The sequence below is a fragment of the Stenella coeruleoalba genome (assembly GCF_951394435.1).
Source record: "Stenella coeruleoalba genome assembly, chromosome: 12".
In the NCBI taxonomy this organism is placed as follows: Eukaryota; Metazoa; Chordata; class Mammalia; order Artiodactyla; family Delphinidae; genus Stenella; species Stenella coeruleoalba.
In genome coordinates this window covers 72,990,014-73,013,056 of record NC_137158.1, presented here as the reverse complement: position 1 = coordinate 73,013,056, position 23,043 = coordinate 72,990,014, and the positions used below count along the sequence as shown (strand labels likewise).

At 39.5% G+C, this 23,043-nt stretch overlaps 1 long non-coding RNA gene across 1 annotated transcript in view; it reads right to left on the bottom strand.

Moving 5' to 3' along the window:
* LOC307195658 overlaps nt 1–21,548 on the bottom strand; it is a 119,972-nt gene extending 98,424 nt beyond the window's left edge. Inside the window, exon 1 of the long non-coding RNA XR_013830905.1 lies at nt 21,447–21,548. This is a non-coding gene — a long non-coding RNA (uncharacterized lncRNA). The remainder of the gene's footprint in view (nt 1–21,446) is intronic.
* Between the last annotated feature and the right edge of the window lie 1,495 nt (nt 21,549–23,043).

Here is a 23,043-nt window from a genome sequence, read left to right as displayed (position 1 = left end):
TAGATATTTAAGAAGTATCACGTAATTATTCCCAGGTCTTCAAATATTTTTTGACCTGTCTAAATAGAAAAATACCAATACTATAAATTGACCACACTTTAAAAGATTATTAACATTTACTGATATTCATTGTGCTGACTTTAAATATAAAGCTCCATACCTACTATATGTTACCTCAACCGCAACATATAGTGTATATGGATATGGTGTAGAGAGCATATGGATATGGTGTACATGTAACTGTAGCAGGGTGCTCTATTTACCAGAATATTCTATATGCCAAATTAACAAATATTTATATATTTATAGATAAAGTAATGTTGAGGATATTTGTGAACTCTAAAACCAGTATTATCTTTTTCTGTAAATTTCAGGCCTTTGCAAAACAAATGCTAGTAAATATAAAAGTACCTGTAGATCTATTTTAGAAGATTTACAATACTACAAAAATATATTTTGACCAGTAACTATATTTTGGACATAAGCAATTTTTGTTTTTTGTCTTGAAAAGTAAAATGTATTTGAGTAAAACTACACTGTGATTCAGAAAAACACCTAAATATTGACAGGCGACACTTTTATTTCCTAATACAGCTTAAGTGAAATTTGGGGGACATAAAAATAAGAATTTTCTTTTTAATTAACTTTTTTTTTTTCTTTTGCGGTACGCGGGCCTCTCACTGCCGCGGCCTCTCCTGTCGCGGAGCACAGGCTCCAGACGCGCAGGCCCAGCGGCCATGGCTCACGGGCCCAGCCGCTCCACGGCACGTGGGATCCTCCCGGACCGGGGCACGAACCGGCGTCCCCCCCAACCACTGCGCCACCAGGGAAGCCCTTTAATTAACATTTTATTGGGATATCTAAACCAGTGTGGTCTATTGGATGACCATCTGCTCCCAGATTTGGGGCGGGCTGGAAGAGACAGTTGATTTTATTTAATTGTCAGTACTCTCTGGATAGTGAATATATACTCAAAATTTTAAAAATGTTAAGTATGAATGTCCATTTAGCACTTTAGTATCACCATAACACAATCCTAATAGTACCAAAGTATGGCCTAGAGTGTTACTTCTAAGTGAATCTAAACCCTTGTACATGAACCATCCTTAGGAGAAAAAAGTATGTATTTATTTTAGAAGCAGAAAAAAAAAGTCATAACACCGGGAGTGAACAAAATGAGCCTCCTTGATAAACGCAGAATATTTACTAATATTCTGAAATATCCAAAGGAAATAAATCATTTTTAAAACAATGCCCTCAAAATTAGATAGCACTTTGTCCCCTTCTGATTAAATCTGACACATAAACTGCACCTGTGAGTTTTTTCTCAAAATTTTAGAAATTATCTTTTCTAATTTAATTAAGAAATTAAATTCCTTGATTGTGGCTGGAAATATCTGGAACAATACCCAGAAGTGCTGAAACAAGAGCAAGTGGGAAATAATTACCTGGAGCTTGGTTATGAAAAAATTAAGAGCTGGCAGGAGTTGAGCTACGGATGCAGAACATTATACTTTCTAATTCTCTGAGGTTTACTACATGATTCCATTTACAAGTCTTCACCTTGAAGTTTACTGTCTAAATAATACTTATCTTTTAGAGATCATTCAGTGGCATAGTTTAAGATTCAGAATACATCACAACCATATAATAATTAAAACCAACAGAGCACACAACTTAGGACTAAATAACTGACATGTTATTTTTATTTTTCTTAAGGAAGAAAGTGCCTACTTGCTCAGAATATATTACTGCAGTATTTCTGATGCCATTATTGAAATAGTAACCTCCTATAATTAAAGACTCCTTTTAAAAAAGCTCTAACATAGCATTTTATTTCCTCTACTAAAAATAACAGAAATTTAATTTTAGATATAGGCCTCTGCTGGTTAATTTAGAAACCAGTGAATTTTCATCTCTAGCAAGTCCTAGATTTTCTAAATTTGTCATACAACTTTTTTTTTTACCTAGGCTTTATGATGTCCATATTAAATTGCCTTGGTATGTTATCATTTAATTAACTCCTAAGTATACTCTGTATCATGTTGTCCTTTCAAAGCCAAAAAACCATAAAGCTTGCTGGATTTGTATACATATGTTTTCTGAAGATTCCATAATCATTTAAATAGCATTCATGACCCTGTTAGCCATTTTGAGTTTTTACATAAAAATAAAAGAATGCAAAGTCAAGTTTAAACAAACTTATTAAAGCATACATAGTAAAAAAGCCAAACATATTGGCCAGCTCTTAAGTCATACTATTTGCTTTCTCTCATTTTCGTCACATCTTCGTTTACCGAAAGTATGTTACTCTAATCTTCAAATAAATGCCTTTGTCACTGCGTGCCAGAACCCAACTACAAATTGAATACAGCTGCATGCAAACATTGTCTTCAAATGCTACACAGCACACCAAATATTTAGCTCTTTGTCTAGGTTGACCTCCCACCACCAGCCAAGTCCTGTCCCAGCCTGAAAAAATGCCTTAGGGGACAAGCAATGTCCTTTTATAGAACTCTGCAAGCTGGTGACAGGACACATGCTTTCAGTACTGTGGTTAACGTACACAGTTTTGAAACTTTCTTTCACACACTGAAGCCTGCCTTGAACTAATTTAGACCAACTGCTTAGATCAGCAAATATCCAAAATTAGTACTAAATCAGGACACAAAACATAACACTGAAGGTCCATTAAGTGCTCGAGTACCAACATAACACAATCCTAATAGTGCTAAAATATGGCCTTGAGTGCTGCTCTAAGTAAATCAAAACCCTTGGATATGAGCCATCCTTAGGAGAAAAAAGTATATATTTCTTTTAGAAGCAGATAAAAAAAAGAAAACATTGCACAATCAGTTAACAAAATGAGCCTTTTTTTTACAATAATCATAACATCCTGATGACATAGCACCAACACATAATATTTAAAGTGAAGATCTTTTAATTTATTTTTTATTGAAATATAGTTGAATTACAATGTTGTGTTAATTACTGCTGTACAGCAAAGTGACTCAGTTGATAAATTTGGAATATTTACTAATATTCTGAAATACCCCAAGTTAATAAGGGACATCATTGGAAAAACGATGCCCTGGAAATTAGATGACACTTCGCCTTCTTCTGATTCTGACACATCAACTGCACCTGTGGATTTTTTCCTCAAAATTTAGAAATGATCTTTTGATATAAATGAAAAGTTTTGGGTTTTTTGGGTTTTGTTTTGTTTTTTAAGGAATCATCTGCTTGGGGTAGATCACTCAAATGCAGAATTATGAAAAACTACACCAGATAGAACAAGAAATTTATCTTCAACTATTATACCTTTGATTTATCCAGAGCAACCATCACAGAGAATTCCAAGTTATCTTACCTAACATCAGCAAACTATGGTCAGTTTCTGAGCTACAACAGCAGAGTTGAGTAGCTGTGACAGAGACTCCATGGCCTGCAAAACCTAAATATTTACTGTCAGGCCCTTTGCAGAAAAAGTTTGCCAAGCCCTGACCTAAAGGATTCAGAGCTAGGCAAGATTTCTGACTGTGTGTGAGAAAATGATTCAAGCCTGAATACCCAAGGGGATTTATGTGTTTTGCACAGCAATGTAATACCAAAAAACAGAAAATGCGGTTTGGCCATACTAAAGTGCTGTAGCTGATCTAACTGTGGACCACATTATTTGGCTGAGGTCTGCGCTATGTCACCGCAATGTGTGGAGCTCTGTTTGGAACACTGTACCTTCAGCAACTTAAGTGGACAGTGGTGCCTTATCGTGACACCACCCAGCAATGTCTGTGTTAACTAGATAGGTAAACAGGGCTGAGTGGTTAAGAACCTGGGTTCTAGAGCTAGATGGACCAAGTTCCACCTCCACCATTAACCAGCCATATATGTTAGGTGAGTCTATTGACCTTCTGAACCTTCGTTTCTCCATGTCTAAAATGAGGATATTAAAAATAATAGAACTTACCTCACTGGGTTGCTTCAAGGATTAAATAAATGAGGGGGTGTGAAGTGCTTAAAACAGTGTCTGGCATGTGACACATGCACAGTAAACAGTAGCTAACAGTGTCTTCTCAGCTCAAAGCTCTGGGAGAGCCAAGATGCAAGGCTGGGGCTCTGAATTATCACAGGCTTCAGAATTCTGAAGAAATGTGTGTGAGTTCTACTGGCCTCAAAGGCATAGGTACTGCTAACAGTACTGTGCTTAGTTGCCTACATTTATCATCAAAATAAATTCTAAATTTCTGTCTAATGTTATTGAAAAAAAAGATGCAATTTCCCCCATCTACCTTTAGGAACCCCAGGTTAAGAACCTCTGATTTAGGGGAAAAAATGGATTTACTCTGTACAGTTCTAGAGCTGGTAAAGCCAGGATCAACTGGTAGTCATGACAAAGATATCTTTCAGCTGAAATCATAGAGGAGCCTTAGAACAATTATTTGTGTATAAATGTTCCCCTGTTGTCTGGTAAAGAAACGTATTTCGTTTCTGGAAAATTTCCCAGCAGCTTGGGAGAGTACTCTCAGGAACACAACGGAGGGTTGTTAATGGCCACTGGCTAAGACCCTCCCATGAGACAGAAGAGAAAGGGTGTTAATGTCTCCTTCCAGGTTGAGTTCTAGAGACCAACAACCTCAATCAGACCAAGGGGAAAATAATCGCCCGAGGGGTCTAATCCTGAGTGACCCAGCCAAAGGTGTTTGAAAGTGGTTCTTAATTTTCCCTCCTTGTTTCCTAAAGCATTCAATAGATTGCCGACTGGCCAGTATCAGGGAATTGTGCCATTTTGATCACAACATGTAAATTAATCTAGTGAAAGAAGAATGCACAAGCATTTAATAGGACAAGGTTGTTCTATTTTGACAGCATTTTAGTTATGGGTTCAAGAGTAATTACTGAAATAAATCATCAATGGGTGGTGGCAATATTGATTTTGTGTCAGCACCTGAGTAAACCATAACCCTGCCTGGGCCTGCAGCCATGTTCATTGTCTTTTGAGCCTTATTTTTGAACTGCTATCCAAAAAAGGCTTTAGCCTCTGCACGAAATTGCTTACTGAGCTGCTTTCCCCAGGAAATCTCACTGCCCGAATCACCTCTGCCTGTCCGGCTCTCACCCAGAACAGTTTCCTTGGACCATTTTACTGCACTCTCTTAACTAGCATGAAATGCTAATACACATTGCTGTGATTTTCCAACAAAGCAAAAGGAAAATGTGATTACTGGTCACAGGGTTTTATATTAGCACTAGTTTCTGCTAATTTAAAAATAGGTTGGACTGCAGGAAAACCAATTTCCTCCTTTAATATTAGTTTGTTCTGCTGTTCTTTGTTTAATAAATATCCTCTGGGTCCAAACTAATGTGAATAGGAGAAAGAGACCTGAGTTCTCATTCTATTAAATCCAAACTCGAAATCTAGCCTGATTTAATATTGTTGGAGATGACTTTGAACTTGACCTTTAAACCAAAATAAAACAACTTCTTTGGTTTTATTTATATTTTTTGCTGGCTGGCTCAGATAGGAAATCTTTGATTTTTCAAGTTTAGTAAAGGTGAGTCAGGTAACTTCGAACAGTAGGGCACTGAATCCAGATAATCTAACCTGAAATAAACTCAGATTAAATAGTTTTTGTTTCATACCAAGAAATGCTCCTTTGGGTGATAACAAAAAGCAGATAATGAAGCAGAGCACATAAACCGAAGCTTCTACATTTGCAGAACCACAAATCTCCATCTCATTTAGTTGTCGCTTAAATTTTGAGGACTAGCTGTATGCAGGTCCTAGAAACATAACTGTTCCCATTCCTCTTTAATTGTGCTATGTTTTTTTTTTTTTTGGTTTTTTTTTTTTTTGCGGTACGCGGGCCTCTCACTGTTGTGGCCTCTCCTGTTGCGGTGCACAGGCTCCAGACGCGCTGGCTCAGCGGCCATGGCTCAGGGGCCCAGCCGCTCCGCGGCACGTGGGGTCCTCCCGGACCGGGGCACGAACCCACGTCCCCTGCATCGGCAGGTGGACTCTCAACCACTGCGCCACCAGGGAAGCCCGTGCTATGTATTTTGAATAAACGTTTTTGACTTTTCTAGTTCAAAATCCAGACTCCTTTCCATTTTTTCATTTTTCCATTATTTTGCCTCTGTTGATACATATAGTATAAAAGAAGCTTCCCTTCTTCATAGCTCTACACCCCAGTCCCAGGTCATAAACCATGCATTCTCTCTGCTTCACCTGGCATTTGCTTCTGCTCATCTCCAAGGTTTTCAGAGCATCAAAAAAATTTATAATAAATATAGATAATGATACCATTTTGGCATTTGTATACCACTCTGTATTTTATTAAACTGTTATAACCTCATTTGAGAGAGGTATCATCTGTATTTTACCAATGAGAAAACTGAGCTTCAAGGAATTAATTTATGTGTCCAAGATCACACATTTCCTAAGCAGAAGAGATAATACTCGAATTCTTGTTTTCTATATCATGTCTTTCACTCTTCTACTACTGCAGGTCAAGCAAGGTTCTTTGATTATAAATGTTTTCCAAGTTTCAACTCTTTTGCCCTTTCCCATTGAGTTTGTCTTCTTCTTCTGCCTATGTCCCGTGCCTGACTTCCCAAGTCTAAATGCCTATGTTTGGGTTGCCAGGAATACACCTGGTTCTCACAGATAAGTCCCCATACGACACATGGACGTGCATTTTTGAACCCCTGCCCAGAACAATTCCTTAATAGCGATTGCCATTGATGTTCTATGTAACCCGCACCTTGAAGATGTTATGTTTTACCTGAGCACAGCGCCTTGCACACAGAAAACATTCAATAAATGTCTGTAGAATGAATCTGTGAGTATACCTTAGAAATCTCTAACATGCCATCAAAACATTCCCAGGCCTTCTCTAGGGGGTGTCAGGCTAATGTAAATATGAGCAGAAAACTCAGCAAATGTCAAAAGGCTATAAATAATCACTTGGTTTATCAGTGCAGGGAATTTACATATACAGACATTTCCTTTGATGAATACTAAACCTCATAATGAAAAGGAACATCTATTTAGAAAAATTAAATATACAGTGAAAAAGCATGGGCTCTGGATCAAAGGCTTGACTCCCAGTCTCAGCTTGGCTACTTTCCTCAGACAAGTTACTGAATACTTCTGAGCTCCAGTTTCTTCATTTTAAAACAGCCTCGATAACACCTCCCTCACATGATTATCAGGAGGATCAGATGGGATAATGTTTGAATTGTGCCTTTTGACACATAACAGGTACTTTATAAATGTCACTTCTATTATTTTTCTCATAAATCATGAGGGTGACATTCAAGTGTGACTTTTTAAGAAGTGATAAACTACTGAATTATCCAGATATCAAATTCTCTATAAGCATGTTACAAATATGGAGACTTCAAAAAGTGTTATTTTAAAGACTTTGGGGGGGACACAGATGCCTCAAACTCTGATCTGGGCAGAAACAGGACTCTGCCCTGTTGGAATCTTGTGACATATATTCCTTCATCTATATCGTAAGCTAGGCTCTTGAGACAATGAAAAAAAAAAAGTATGGTGTGGTCCCTTTTATCAGGAGTTCAGTTTAGAGGGGTAAGGGGCACACATATGAGCAGTGAAATACAACTGAGTAGGTAAGTGGTCATATAGAAGTGTGGGCACAGTAGCAAAGAGTTCAAAGGTAGAAGCCACTGAGCTTGGGATAATTGTAGATGATGTCTCAGAGGTTATAACATTCAAGCTACTCCAGAAATTCATTTAGACTTTTTTCTACCTGCATAACAGTGTTGGAGGTGAATATCAAACAGTGTGGTTTATTCCAGGCCCCAGGATGTCCTTGCCTTTGACCTTGAAATGTCAGTGGCTGTTGACTTCTGGCGTGTGCTTTTGGCCTTTTCCTGTAGCCCCATCTGTGACTCTACTTTGACACAGTCCCTACTGATAGTGAAGGGCTGCTGTTTGCTTTCCTTACTGACACCAAGTGAGTATGGCTTACAAATACGTCCTAGTTTAATAAAGTTTACTGTTCAAACCTGACCCTACATAAATCTCACTCACCTGTCATCTATCTCTGGGATATGTCAACTCAGAGATATTAGCACAAATCCAAGGCCGGGGAGGTCTCACTCCTCCCGAGTCAGGTTGACTGAAGTAACTCAGGAAAATAGCATCGAGGGACAGGAAGCTGAGAGCTGACAGCCTTTGCTTAATGATGATGCTAGAAACAATAACAATCAAAGGAGGAGAAAACTATTCTTAGTGCCTACGATTGTCCTAGACAATATCCTACGGGCATTTAAATACACACTTCCCATTAAATTTTTACAACACCATGAGACAAGTACTATTACCCCCAGTTTACATGTAAGAAAGCTTGGTCTAAAGACAGGGCCAAGAACTGAACACAAAAGTCTGTCTGATTACTCCAAGACCCATGTGCTTAGGTCTAAATCATGCTGCGTTTTGACTCTAGGTTCTTACGCAACTGCCAACCCTTCATTCCGTATTCTTATTTTCTGGTATTTGTCATAACATTTCAAGGGCCAATTCATATGTTTTTCTCAACAGTTCTGTAGCTTTGAAGCTTTATTGTTCCACATTTGTCAAAATTTATTGACACAGGGCTTCTAGTTACACAAATTTCTCAAAGGTCCTCTGTACTTGAGAATCCTAAATTCCTTTTTAGTCTGCTGAGTGAAGCAAGCACTTCCTATATATGCTCCCTTAACACTACACATATTTTCACAATTAAATATCCCATATTGAAAGTGGGCCTCTGTACTGTGAGCATCTCGAGGGCAACGGCTGAAAGAAAGGAAAACAAGAAAGAAGGAAGGAGGAGGCACCCGAGCTCTGCCCCTTTGGTTCCTCCTTTGATAGTCTGATTTTTCCCCCTGTGTTTAGCGACTTCATTGACTCAATATTTGAGACGAATATTTTAGTTCGCAGCATGGTCTATCACTTGAGATATTTCCAAATGCATTCAAAAGCAAACCCTACTCAAAGGGTTAGTCAAACAGGTGAGTCTAGATAGAGGTAGGCGTAATTCTGAGTCAGTTACTCAGTGATGTTACCAAGGACCCAGTTTATTTACATCTCTCCACTCTGTTTTCCACAGGGTCAGCTTCATCCTAATGCTGGTTTCCATCATGGAAGCAAAGACAGTTGTAGCAATTCTAAGCATCACACCTACATACTGTGTAGTCCAGAACGGGACAGAACATTTCTTCCAGCAACTTCCTCAGAAGTTTCTAGATTTCTCTTCTATGTCTCACTGACCTAAATTGGGTCATAAATCCTTTCTTAAACCAATCTCTGTCCAGATTGGCCAGAGGAATTCCATGAGCTGATTGTGTAGGTTATCTCAGCCAGTCACCACAGTGAGGAGAATCTGACTGTCCTGACTGGTTTAGACTAATATTGTGTCCACTCCTTAGCTGAGGAAAGTGCCATCTTTTCCTAGAAGCCATGAGGTACAAGTCCACAGAAAGGAGTAAGAGAGGAGTGAACACTGGGTAGACAACCAACAACAAACAGTATCCATTTATATAAAAGAAAACAAAGTAATCACCAGAATGTAAGAAAATACTTCCTGGACTAATGCTCTTGGTAACACGGAAGGGTGATTCTATCTCTAGGAGGAGAATATTAACCCTCCCAATCTGTCTATCAGTATATCATGGCACAGCCTTTTCAGAAATGTTGTCCAATCGTCTCAGGTGCTTCAGAAGAACAAGTTCTCTGTTTTTCTTTTGGACTCTTTCTAGCAACTGGCAACCAACGTCATTATTCTCAAAGGAGTCTTTTAATATCAACTGCATTTTTTGTTAGAAAGCAATTGTCATTTACTCATTTGAAAAATATTTTTGAGCACCTACTAAGTACATGATATTGCACTAGGGCCATGAGGGATACACATAAAAGATACAGTGACTGAGTTTAAAGGGCTTACATCTAACAGGGTTGAGAAAACATGCTTTTAAATAATGGATGTAAAGCAGTATTGGTACATGCTTAATGTAAGGACAAAGAACCTGAAAAGTCCAGAGGTAGACAGATAATTTATAGCCATGTACACTAGGCAAGAAGAATTTGGGATGGTAATCTTCTCGAATCTGCACACTAACCAATTAAAACACTCATCGGGAAGTGCGATATTTAGTCCAATATGGCTGAAAGGATCAGCTGGATGAGAAATTTTGAACTTAGCCTTCTCTGAGAGTAGTGTGTAGAGCAGAATATATATGAAGTAGTTACAGTGTATATTAGTCAGTCTCCAACTAGGAAAACAGAAACAAATCTGTGTATTTAAAAAGAGTATATTTGGTGCAAACACTTGTTTACACAGGGAATGGAAGAGCTGAGAAGCCGAACGTGGACAGTAATGTAACCTGCAGATAAACATGGTGGGAGGCCACTGTTACCTTTAGCAGAGAGGGAAAGAAGGCAGATGTGAAGTAACCAAGACCAGAGGCCTGCATCACCCAGCAAAATCTGGAATCATAGAGGACCTATACAGAAGGGACTGGAGCCAAGGAGAAGATGCAGCTCCTTCTGGAGACCTACCTGAGGCAGTGGGAGGTGGAGAAATATCCCAGCTTCTTCCTCCCCCTCCCCAATCTCATGCCAGTGCCCACTCTCCCACTGGCCCAACCCTGCCAGAATCTAGCTGATATGGGAGCTGCTGGAGTCAGTCAACCACATGTGACATGGAACAGAGCTGGGAAAAGTTGGAAAGTCAAGGAATGGACCTCAGAGTAAACAGGCCCAGGAATGGCACAGTAGGAAAATGCAAGGAGTGCCACAAAGTCTTTGCCAATGATGGCCTAATAGGTGAGGCCACCTGGCAGATCTAAACAGAGTAAATTGAAGGCATAGGTGGTCCATCATGTGTGAATATTACATATGTGAACTGGGTTGAAGTTGAGATGAGGCAAAGAAAAGGTTCCTCAGTAGTTATTTAAATGAAATAGCAACTGAGAAAACAGATGACCCCTCTGAGAGAACGATGCCACCATGGGAGAGCATGGAACCAGAGGCAGAAGCCTGATGTCTTCTCAAAGAAATCAGACAATAAAACAGTGGTCCAAGCAGCACAGTCATTACACACTTCCATATACTTCCTATCTTAATGTAGGCCGACTTTTCATTTCTTTGTCAAAATATAAAAGCATATACTACATATATTTAATTATGTATTTAAAGAGTCAGGTTAGGTAAACTTTCCACATCAGAGTTTCCCATTGGGTCAAACCAATGATGACATTTCTCAGAGCAGAATCTCAGATTCCCCCAAACAGCTTTTCTAGCATGACAAGAGAGCACAAGTTTTCTTTGTTGGTTGTTTTTTGATGTCTCCAAAATTGTATTTCTTGATATTCTCTGTGTCCATTCATGGTTATGATGACAGTAATGAACGTATTTCTGAAAAATTAGGATCCCAGTTTGTTTCATAACAAACTTCCGCGTATACATATTTCTCTACATAAGAAAAAGTCTGATGTCTGTTAACCCCATCATTTTATTACATTTCTTCAACTATTTTGCACAGGTCCACCCCAATTTAGTGATCTAGAACTTTTACAGAGAACAGCAAATACAATAAAATTGTAATGATAAACTAAATGGCACTGAAGCATCCGTCACAAGTTTTTAAATACAGCTGGATGACCAAGGATAATCCAAAAGACCAAATTGTATCTCCTAATTTTGGCCATATTTCATAAAAATAGATACTGTAAATACAGTGGTGAGAATGGAATAGGGCAACAGCAGATGATACACTGTCTATAAAATTACCCAAGGGAATACAAATGAGTTCACATATCAGTGTCCAAACCCCGACAATCTAACAGCTGTGTGCCTTCTCATACTTGTCCTCAACTAATCACTCAGGCCCCTTCTTTATTTCTTATCATTCTGGTGATTGAGTCTCATCTCCAAAATTAGTCTGTTTCAGCAGATTCTTTCAAACACCCACACTTGCTATAACATCTTCAGAAATTAATGTGGCTTCAAAATAATAAGACTCCTTTGGGAGATAATTGTAACTACCCAATAACAGATCAGTCAAATGACTAACTACATGCCCCAATTCTCTTCTCAGGTCAGTAAAACAGAGAGAAATAAAGAAGGAGCCTTCTCAATGTATACTTCATATGCTATAACTCATAGGAAATGAAACCCCTATTTATTCATCTCTTTTAGTAGCATGCATTTGTCAGTTGCCTGCACTGTGGTTTATAAATTATTTTAAACTCTTACACTGCTGTTCCAAAATATAAATGTATGTGTTAATAATATTGTAGGCTTGGACTCTGCTGCTGATAATACAAGGAAAATTTAACTAGCTTATAAATGTTAAAATGTAAAAGCAAAGGAAGTCCTGCCATTCATCTTCTCTGCGATATTCAGACATTCATGAAATTGAAAGTTAATGTACCAGGGACTTTCATTATCTGACCCATTCCATCCTATCTATTAGATTCTCAAAGCACTGGAGACAGAGGACCAATATGTCACCAACACAGGACTGGAAAGGTCACAAAAACGAAGCATCAATAAAGCACTACTTCTGAATTAAATTTCACAGTGCTCAGCAGAAAATACGTTCCACAGACGAAGAGTATTTGTAAGAATGGAAGTGATAGCTAGACACAACTTAAAGAAAATAGAAAAGTATTTCTTGATTTTAAAAAGTGATGTTAAAACTATATATACCTACACAGAAAAAAAGTATGATTTTATATGCCTAATGCAGAAGAAGAAACTGCAGTGGAACCACAACAAAGTTTACAGTCACCGAGCTCACTAGCAAAACAGTGCAGTCTTGTTAAATTATTCTTCTTTCTTTTCTTAAGCATTCAGTAGAATTCTACATAGGACTTGTAAAATCAATGTGGTTTTCAATAACTTTCCATAAATTGCAACTACTGAATATATTACTTTATTTATCATGGCTTTTGCTATTTTTACTGTCTGAAATATGTACGCTTAATTCACTTGATAAAAATGAATACACCAAAATCCATGACTTCTTTTAGCTCTCTAAATTTTGAATAATTCTGAACACTAAATTATTCAACAAGTATATTTTCAAGATTTGCTGTCAATAATCTTAATAGGCGCCATGAAAATGAAAAGAGAACTATTAAGTGAGGCTTTCTTTTAAATTAGCTGCAGATATAGGAATATGTGTAAAAAGATGAAAAGCAGCACAGCCTGGGCTGAGTGGCCAATGAATCATGCAATTAAAGTTATAGGAGCTCCGAGGAGGAAACAACTGCCAAGGCCTGATGGGAATAGACCGTCAACCACTGGTTCTCCAACATTAGGATTTCAGTTCCAAAGGGTCTGAGGGACTGGAATTGAGTTTCTATTTTTTTTTTAAATTGAAAATAACAATCTTGCTATTTAAAATCATTATTGCTTTACTTCTAAAAAGGACATTTAACACTAAACTTTCAAGAGAACACTGAACAAAAACTATGAAATAAATGGAGTTTAGTGACTAACTCACTATGTTATTATCATTTTTTTTTAATTTTGGGGAATTTTTTTTACAAACTAGGATTTGGAAGCCTTTGGTTAATTCTAAGTGCTAAGTGTATGCTTTCCTACAGAAGTGATTTATTTATTTATTTATTTATTTAAGCCACAGGAGCTTATAGTCCAGAGAAAGAAGCAACATATACTGATGTGATAAAGTAATTAGGTAGTGAAAAATATTCATTGTGCAGTAGACTAGATACAAAAGTAACTGAGGTGATCAGAGAGCTGAGTGATCTTGGTCTGGGATGGGGTGTGACTTAGCTTGAGAGGAGGAGGGGAAGGGACATTTTAATTTTAAGTAAAAGGGAGATTTGCAGTTGATGGTAGGATGGAAAGAATAAAAATAAATGAGGTTGGTGATCAGGAGACTAGACAGATTGCAGGAACAATTTTATGTTGTGGAATATTGGGGGAATTCTCCTAAATGCACCCGTCAGTAAAATCAATGGGAGTTAAGTACACATAAAGAGATGAGGAAATTCATATCTTTTTATGGTTCTGTCAATGAAGGAGACACATATCAGTTTGGATAATAATACAAGTGAAATTAAATATGAACATTCATTCCCATCCCTTATATTTTAAAAGAGAATTTGGTAAGCATTACATTAAAAAAAATATAACACTCTTAAGAAAGGGAGAAAAATGTTTCGATAAGATTAAATTTACTTTTAAATTTAAACTATTTTTATAAGTCCCACAGGCATTTGTCAGCAATAACAGCTTTCATCCCAGGCATTACCTTTCCCTTCTCTTCTTGATATGACAGTGTTATTTATTTTCTCTTTTCCTTGCCTTTTCTACCATATCACACAATCCAACTTAACATATTCTAGTGTTAGAACACTGATTAGACAGTTGAGATTCTACTAAAATAAGAAAGAAACAGACTACAGCTTCTTGGAAAATGCAGTATAAGATCATTTCTTCTAGATTTTAGTAAGAGATTAAAATCTTAGTTCTTTGAAATCAAGGAAGCAGCAGCCTGAGGTTCTACTAAAGGAACAGGGTCTTGCTTGAACAGTCCAAATGTCACTGATTCCTTAACTGTCTTGATTGAATAAATTTTTTAAAAAAAGATTTGGCTGGAAAATTTCAATGTGTGCATCCACTAATGGCTGTCATAAGTGACCACTATTTCTTTCCAGATCACTCTTGCGTACTTGGCTGCTTACAAACACTGAACCATCCGCCAAGTTTCCCTCAATCAGTCTTGGGGATAAAGATCTTGTAAGATATTTTAAAAATAACTCTTTCTCTGTTTCCCTGAACACACGGCTGCCACGTTCCCTAAGCCTACAGGTCTGTTTTAAATTCAAATGGAATCTGAGGATCTTGACAGAAAGGACCCCAGAGAGGGCCTGTCCAATTGACGATAGAGAATCCAATAAGTCTTTCCATCTTCAGCCCGCGATGTTGTGTTGGGAGGAAAAGAGGAACAGCAAGGCAAAGGGAATGCTAATAGCTGGAGCAGATTTTTTTTGTTTTGCTCCTCACCATTCACATATGCTTAAATTTACCATAAAAACTTTAAAATTAATAAGTGTGATCAGGGGGCTGGGGAGGGATGGATTGGGAGTCAAGGACTAGCAGATGCAAACTATTATATATAAGACGGATAAACAACAAGGTCCTACTGTATACCACAGGGAACTATATTCAATATCCTGTAATAAACCATAATAGAAAAGAAAAAATAAAAATTTTTATAAGTGTGATAGTTGCACAAATGGAGAGAGAAGTTAAAGCTTGACAATTTGACCTGCCTTTTTTTTTTTTTTTTTTTTTTTTTTTTTGCAGTACGCAGGCCTCTCACTGCTGTGGCCTCTCCGGCTGTGGAGCACAGGCTCCAGACGCGCAGGCTCAGCGGCCATGGCTCACGGGCCCAGCCACTCCGCAGCATGTGGGATCTTCCCGGACCAGGGCACGAACCCGTGTCCCCTGCATCGGCAGGCGGACTCTCAACCACTGCGCCACCAGGGAAGTCCTGACCTGCCTTTTCATAGGATTTGGATTCTTTGATATATTTATTCCATATTAAATATCTGATTTTATTTTTAAGATGAAAAGAATTTGTATTCAACTTTGGCTGTTACTTAAAGACAAGGTGTTTTAGTCAGATCTAGACATTTTCACTTCATCCTCACATGAGAACAAAAGAGCAGATTTTCTACATTTCGACAGGAACCTCTATCCCTCTTAACGTTTGCCAGAGGGTAAAGCTTCTGTGTTTGGAAGATGTATAGAACTTTGCACTTCAACAATTCTCTGGTACCCGAGACTAGATTTCTTTGAGAAAAGTGCATTGTAAAGGTCAGAAGAGGTAACAATAGGAGAAAATAAACCACCTACCAATAAACCACCTACCCACTTAACACATTTCCTGTTACTATTCTCAGCCACTGCTATTAGGGCTTAATTAGATCTCCGTAACAGAATTCATTACAGAAAATTCTGGCTTAGTGAAAATATAAGGAACCCAGCTCATTCATAAACTATTAGTTATTCTGCTTTTAAGGAACTAGAATGATTTTTTTTTCTCTTGTCTTTCTTTTCCTTTCTCTAGAAGACTTGAATGAAATGTAACAAGTAGAAAAGGAGAAAAGGAAAGCACAGGGCGGGAGGGGGAAACAAATCCCCAAAGTTCACCAATCTGCCCGTCTCCCAGGACATCATCCTCCACTTAATGAGACAGAAGTGTTAAGTGGAAAGAGCTTACTGAGTGGGACTAGAGTAAAACGGGACTCTGCAGACTCCTTCGCATCCTTTCCCTCCATGCCCGTTGTGACTTGTATTTGCAGGCCCTTTTATTCCCTCCTCTGTTAACAAATCACCTCAAAACCCACTGATCTCTTTGACTTCACTGTTGTAAGCAGTCCACTTTCCATCTACTTCCAGAAAGAGCATCCTCAAATGTAAATTTCATTTCGTTCATCTCATGCTTAAATGGTGTCCCATTACTTATGAAATAATAAACCCACTTATAACAGAGGGACCAAGGCCCTCTCCCCCACCCCCACCCCGCGATCTGGCATCTACAGAGATCACCAACCTTATTATACTTCATCTGTCCTTCCTGGCACAGCTCACCTCACCCAAAGTTCTGGCTGCCCAGATAGAAACATCTGCTACTCCTTAGAATGAGAACCTCCATGGCTGCGCTTTAACACATAAAGGCTGCCTTTACCTGGAGTGTCCTCATCTCCATCCTCATCCACCTGGAGAACATTCCGAAATCATGGGGTTCTTGGTGGACCACTAGAAAATGTTGCCCTAGTGATCTATATGTACACACACATTACATAAACATATACATTCATGTACATGTATCTATGTATACCCGTGTATGTGTACACCCATATACTCTGGAGGTAAATCATCACCTATTAGAGTTTAGCAAAAATAAGCTAAAATTTCAGGAAAAAAAGGATGGGAGAACTTGCCTCTCCCTTCTTCGGTATAACTGTGAGATCAGGCACAGAAACTAAGACCACGCTGTGCATTAAGTCCACTCCTTGTGAATTAGGAGAAGACCACCAGTCTATCTTAGTAGAATACCACTCCATCTGGAGGGCAAAATCTGAGAGTCACCAGGAACAGGAGCCAGGTCACACACAGAAACCTGCAGGAGGCAGGGGCCCAAATAACCAACCTACTACATGCATCCCACTGGATCCAAGTCTTACATGTCCAGTTTATTCAAACTCTGAGAGTAATAAACCCCATTAGTAAATAACTTTATATGTGAAGCAGTACCTCCTTTTGGCCTAAATTCATCTCTCTAAAGTTGCAAGGAAAGTTGGTACCCTTGTAATAACAGTCCAAAATTGGATGAACAAATTTGTGTTCATCATATTCATATTCCTCAGAGGTTTTAGACTTTGATTGTAGTTCCCTCAATCTTCATATTTAAAGGGCTAAAGACGTGATGGTTTAATCTGTCCTCCTCTGGCCTACCTGGCCAGGCCCCTATTCCTTTGTGTATACTTGCTGTGGTTACAATATCGTTCTTTAGCTTCCCTGGACTTTTATGGTCTTCAGTTTCCTTTGAATTTAAGGTCCAGTGATCTAAACTGCACAAAACCTCCCAAAGTGCCCAAACCTTGCTTTTATTTTTGCAAGGGCAGGGCTATGATTTGTTTGGGGTTACCAGCCTTCTCACTGATTTAAATAATTTCTTTGGCATTTTAGGAAAAGAATCTGTACAGTCCATTTCCAGAACTGATGAAATTCAATTCAGTTCAACTCAAGAAATACTGAGTAAGCGATGACCATGAGCTCAACACTCTCATAACTATATTAACCAATGGTTAAAAGCCATCATTTTATGAGCTTAGTAAAGACTGGGGCATAGAACGCAATATTAGCGCTGGGCAGGATTTAGGAAATCAGCAGTTCCAATAGGCTTTACAACTTTTTATAATCCAGGAAGGATATTCTTCAAAAGAAAGCTCATGATAATGCTCAGCAAATAAAAGCTGAGCTGTTCTACTCCGAGCAGTTGTTCAGGAGACAAAAACGCTTCCGACGACCCTTCTCCACTGGATTTACACACGCATTCACAGAACACAGAGGTGGCTCTGGCCTCATCATTTAATTTACAGAAAGGCGACTGAGGTGATGAATCCAAGGTTACAGGTGAGTCAGAAGACCAAGACTGTCTGATTCCTGATCTAGTACATACTCGCCTACATTGTACTTTAATCCTTGTATTTTCCTCGTATAGAAACTCACCTAAGGAATTCCCTGGCGGTCCAGTGGTTAGGGCTCTATGCTTTTGCTGCTGAGGGCCGGGGCTCAGTCCCTGGTCGGGGAACTAAGATCCCAAGAGCCACGTGGTGAGGCAAAAAAAAAACAAACTCACCTACAATTTTTGTAATGACATTCCTCTAGATCGACTTCCTGGGTTTATCATTTACTAAGTCTGTTCCCTCTCTCCTTCCCTTCTTCCCTCCTTTCTCTTCCTTCCCCCTCCACCCCCCCTCCCTTTCTTCCCCCCTTCCTTCTTTATAAATAAATGTGTTTCTCACACTCCCCTGTATTTGTTTAACTTTCCAAGGCCTTAAGTTGGCAGAAGCCTGACCTCAGGCTTCTTAAGTCATGCTTCCACTCAATCAGACAAATCAATCTCTATTTGCACTCTGAGCTAATTTGTCCTGAATGCATTCAGAATGCATTTACTTGTTCTAAATCCTTTAACCCACCTCATTTTCCTACATTCCTCTCCCTGATCAAGGAAGATGATCTGATTAGGGTTTCTGCTGAAAACAGCCCCATGGTCTCTAAAAGTCTCTTTGATACCCTTGCCGGTGAAGGATGATTGGCATTAGTAATAGGCCCCTGTCAGCTCTTTTGTAGACTGTAAGCAGCAGCTGAGGCTGCTGCAAAATCCGGTGCCGCATGTTTTGAGACCTGACGAGAAACAGCAATATGCCAGCATACCTGGCAGCAACAGGAGCACAGTCCTGAAGGATGAGGATGCATCTAACAGCTGACGGAACCATAATCACACAACAGTGATAACCCTGGATTATCTGTTGCAGGGCCCTAGCATACTCTTCCCACATGGCCTGAGTTATAAATGTAATATGGCACAAATGAATGACGAGCAAAGAAAGAACTTGGGCTATTTTAATTTAGAAGCTGTCAACATTTTTAATGTCAAAAGTAAATATAGGAAAAAAAAGAAGAAAAAAGTAAATATAGGGAGGATGGGAGGGAGGCTCAGGAGGGAGGGGATGTGGGGACATGCGTATGCATATGGCTGATTCTCTTTGTTGTACAACAGAAACAAACACAATACTGTGAAGCAATTAGACTCCAATAAAGGTCTATTTAAAGAAGACTTAAAAAAAAAAAAAGAGATAAAGAGACCAGACAGTAGATCAGAAATATGAAAACTAATTCTTACCCCATCCTCACGATGCTTTCTTATTAGAGCCCATGACCTTCTTTGAAGAAGAGTATATGTGAGGAAGTTGAAAAACCATCAGTAGAATATTCTGTAGCATTAGAGGCTCCCAAGATTGATGCTGCCCTTTAAAATAGAGCCTGCTGAGCTTGGCCAGACATTAGTTACACATCTTTTCCTTACGGCTCTGCATTATCACAAATGATCATTCTGGTCATGCCAGCCATGGAGGATTACCTCACCACATTCTAGCAGGAGGGTCAAATGAGTGGAGGATGGAGAGACAGGGAAAAGGGAGTAGAAATTGCTCTAATTTCCTAATCCAATGCGTTGTGGCTACTAAACTCAATAGGAATCTATTGACTGAAAGCAAGAACAACACTGCTGCCCACCACGGTGCCACCTGTATTTCTAATACACACATTAACTATAGTAATATCACGACTATCAACGCACACATTTAAAAAAGGCTCATGGCATATTCTGTTCAAGTTCTACGTTCCCTGAACAAAACTGTTGCTATGGAAACCTCTACCATAAGGCAGGTGTAGTTCTGCAAAGGACTATGGGCTATGAAATCAGGTTCCCATGGCAACATTTTTGTTCAAAGCCTGAAGAATCTTAAATACATGTGCCAATACATATTATTACCCAGCAGGATACACAGGTGGGATTAATAAAGTTCAATATTTGCTCAACTAAAAGTTGTAATCATGGTAGAAGTAAAGGAATTAGAACCAGTTCCTATGGTTCATTTATATAAACAGAGTTTGGAGTTGTTATACTACTTCCACACGAATAAGTAAGTAGATGTGAAATATTAATAGATTACTTTCTTTCATTAAATTCAGCAGGCAGAGAAATCTTCACCAAAATGATGGGATTTAAAAATTTCAAATATATCTTCAACTCATCATTCATCCATGAGATTAAATCACTCAAATTTACCAAAGGAAATTAAGATCACACTACCCACCTGCCACAGAACCAATTATTATGGTAACCAAACAGCTAAGGGAAAAACGTCAGGATGATTCATCTATGTTATGTGAACTCATGCTAATAAAATGTGCCAGTTGGAATATTTATGATAATTGCCATTTCTAGAGCCTCAAAACATCCATATAAATATGCCAAGAACCAAATTAAGAAAAACTTATCCCTTTATCATTTACAAATAACCCAGAAAGTAATAATCATTTATTACAATAATATATTTCAGAAAATATATAAAGAAGATACACTACAGAAGGCAAAGAAGTTATCACATGGAGATGCTCGAGTATGTTTTTAAAGAATTTATCCTTCGGGGCCTCTGGAGTGTGGAGTTCCGGAGTTTGGAGGTAAGGCCTGGGTGAGGCTGTGTGGGTGTGGTTTAGGCCCAGCTCGGGGTCTCCGAGTGTAGAGGTGGGGCCCTGGGGGGGGGTGTAGGGGCGGGGATCGGGCTCTGCTCGGCAGGAGGGAGGCTCCGAGGGCAGAGGATTAGGCCCCGGGAGCCCAACAGACTCCCTGGTGCCTAAGTGGACAGGAAAAGCACTGGCCCCGTTCCCTTCGCGCCCCTCCCCCACCATCTCCCCCAGGGTCTCCCCCATCCCCTTTGGACCCCTAACCGTGTGTGGGCGCCGCTGGGTGTCAGAACTCCTCCCCTCCCCCAGCCACCCCTCAGGGGTGCCGGTCCTGTAGGCCCGGCCTTTGCTTTTGCTTGCCCTTCCCTCCCTCCCGCTCCCTCAGGACCCGCATGGCTGGAGGGGCCTTGGTGGGCAGAGGATCAGGCCCGGGATCTCAGCAGCTTCCTGGGGGCCCAAGTGGGCAGGGGAAAGCTGGCCACGCTCCCTTTTGATCCTCTGCCCTCCCAATGGTTCCCCAGTTTCCCCCTTCGGGCGTGGGATCCCTTCCCCTCCCCCAACCGCCCCTCAGGGACGCCAGTCCCGTCCTGCCTCCACTTCTCCTCCCCCTTCACTCCCCCCACGCCCCACGTCCTACCCGGTCGCTGGGGGTTCCTCCCGTGTCCTTAGGTGTCCGTGGTCCCCCACCGGGGCCTGGCAGGTGCCCTAGTTGTGAGGAGACGCGAATTCCACGTCCTCCTAGTCCGCCATCTTGACTCCGCCCCTACATGTTAGTTTCTAAGAGAGTAAATCCTAAAAGTTCTCATCACAAGAAAAAATTTTTTTCTATTTAATTTTGTATCTATATGAGATGATATACGTTCACTAAACTTACTGTGATAATCACTTCATGATATATGTAAGTTAAATCATTATGCTGTACACCTTAAACTTTTTCAGCGCTGTATGTAAATGATATTTCAACAAAACTGCAAGAAAAATTCGTGAATAAATAAATAAGGGAATGGAGGCAGTAAGTCCAACTGATTGCAGTTGAGAAGTCCAGTATTTATCTTTCAATCTGCTCTTTGAAAAGGATATTGGATAATATGTACGTCTTCACTGGGTTTATTATTTTTTTTGAGATGCACATTTTTCTCCTCTAACCTATAAACGTATTAAATACTACTCAAGGATTTTCTAACGTTAAACCTTTTGAAAAATAGGAATAAACTCGCTTGGTCTGGAAAAGCAACTCTTTTTGCATTCTCTAGGAGCTGTTCCCCAGCTGAAAGGCAAAAAGAGCTTCTTCCCCATGCATATGGTGACCTGCCATACTAAAGGAAACATTTTTCTTTTTAAAGCTTTTTTAAACCGTTTTTTCCTTAATTTCTATTTTTTTCTTGTTTTCTTTTAATTTGTATTAATTTATTTGTTTTTGTATTTTGGCCGTCCGGCGTGGCATGTAGGATGGTTCCCCAACCAGGGATTGAACCCGGGCCTCTGCACTGAAAGCACCAAATCCCAACCACTAGGCTACCAGGGAACTCCCTAAAGAAGACATTTCTTATTCCAGCTCTCATCTTCTTTTTATTCTAGTAAGAATCAGATGGGATAGTATCATTCTTTTTTTTTTTTTTTTTGGCTGTGTTGGGTCTTCATTGCTGCAGGCGGGCTTTCTCTAGTTGTGGTGAGCAGGGGCTACTCTTCTTTGTGGTCCGCAGGCTTCTCATTGCAGTGGCTTCTTTTGCATGGGCTCTAGGCTCACAGGCTTCAGTAGTTGTGGCACATGGGCTCTAGAGCACAGGCTCAGTAGTTGTGGCACATGGGCTTAGTTGCTTCGTGGCATGTGGGATCTTCCTGGACCAGGAATCGAACCTGTGTCCCCTGCATCGGCAGGCGGATTCTTAACCACTGCGCCACCAGGTAAGTCCCAACTACATTTTCTTTAATTTGCTTTTTTTTATATTAGAAAAAGAGAGAGAGAGAGAAGATTTCCAACTAAACTGGATATCAAGAGTTCTATGTTTTAGAACTTTAGGGTTCAGTTTATCATGCTTTCAAAAGTTTGTGCAAGGCATACAACAAAGGCCCTGTTTCCGAGTGGGCCTAGCAATTTACCCTAGCGGCAAAAAAAGAAAAAAAAATACCCTCCATTATTGCTTTTATTAGCCCCTGAATATTAGCCCCCATTTTTAACTTTATACTGTGTGGGCTCAGGCAACCTTATTAGTTTCCTTTAGTATGTTTAATTA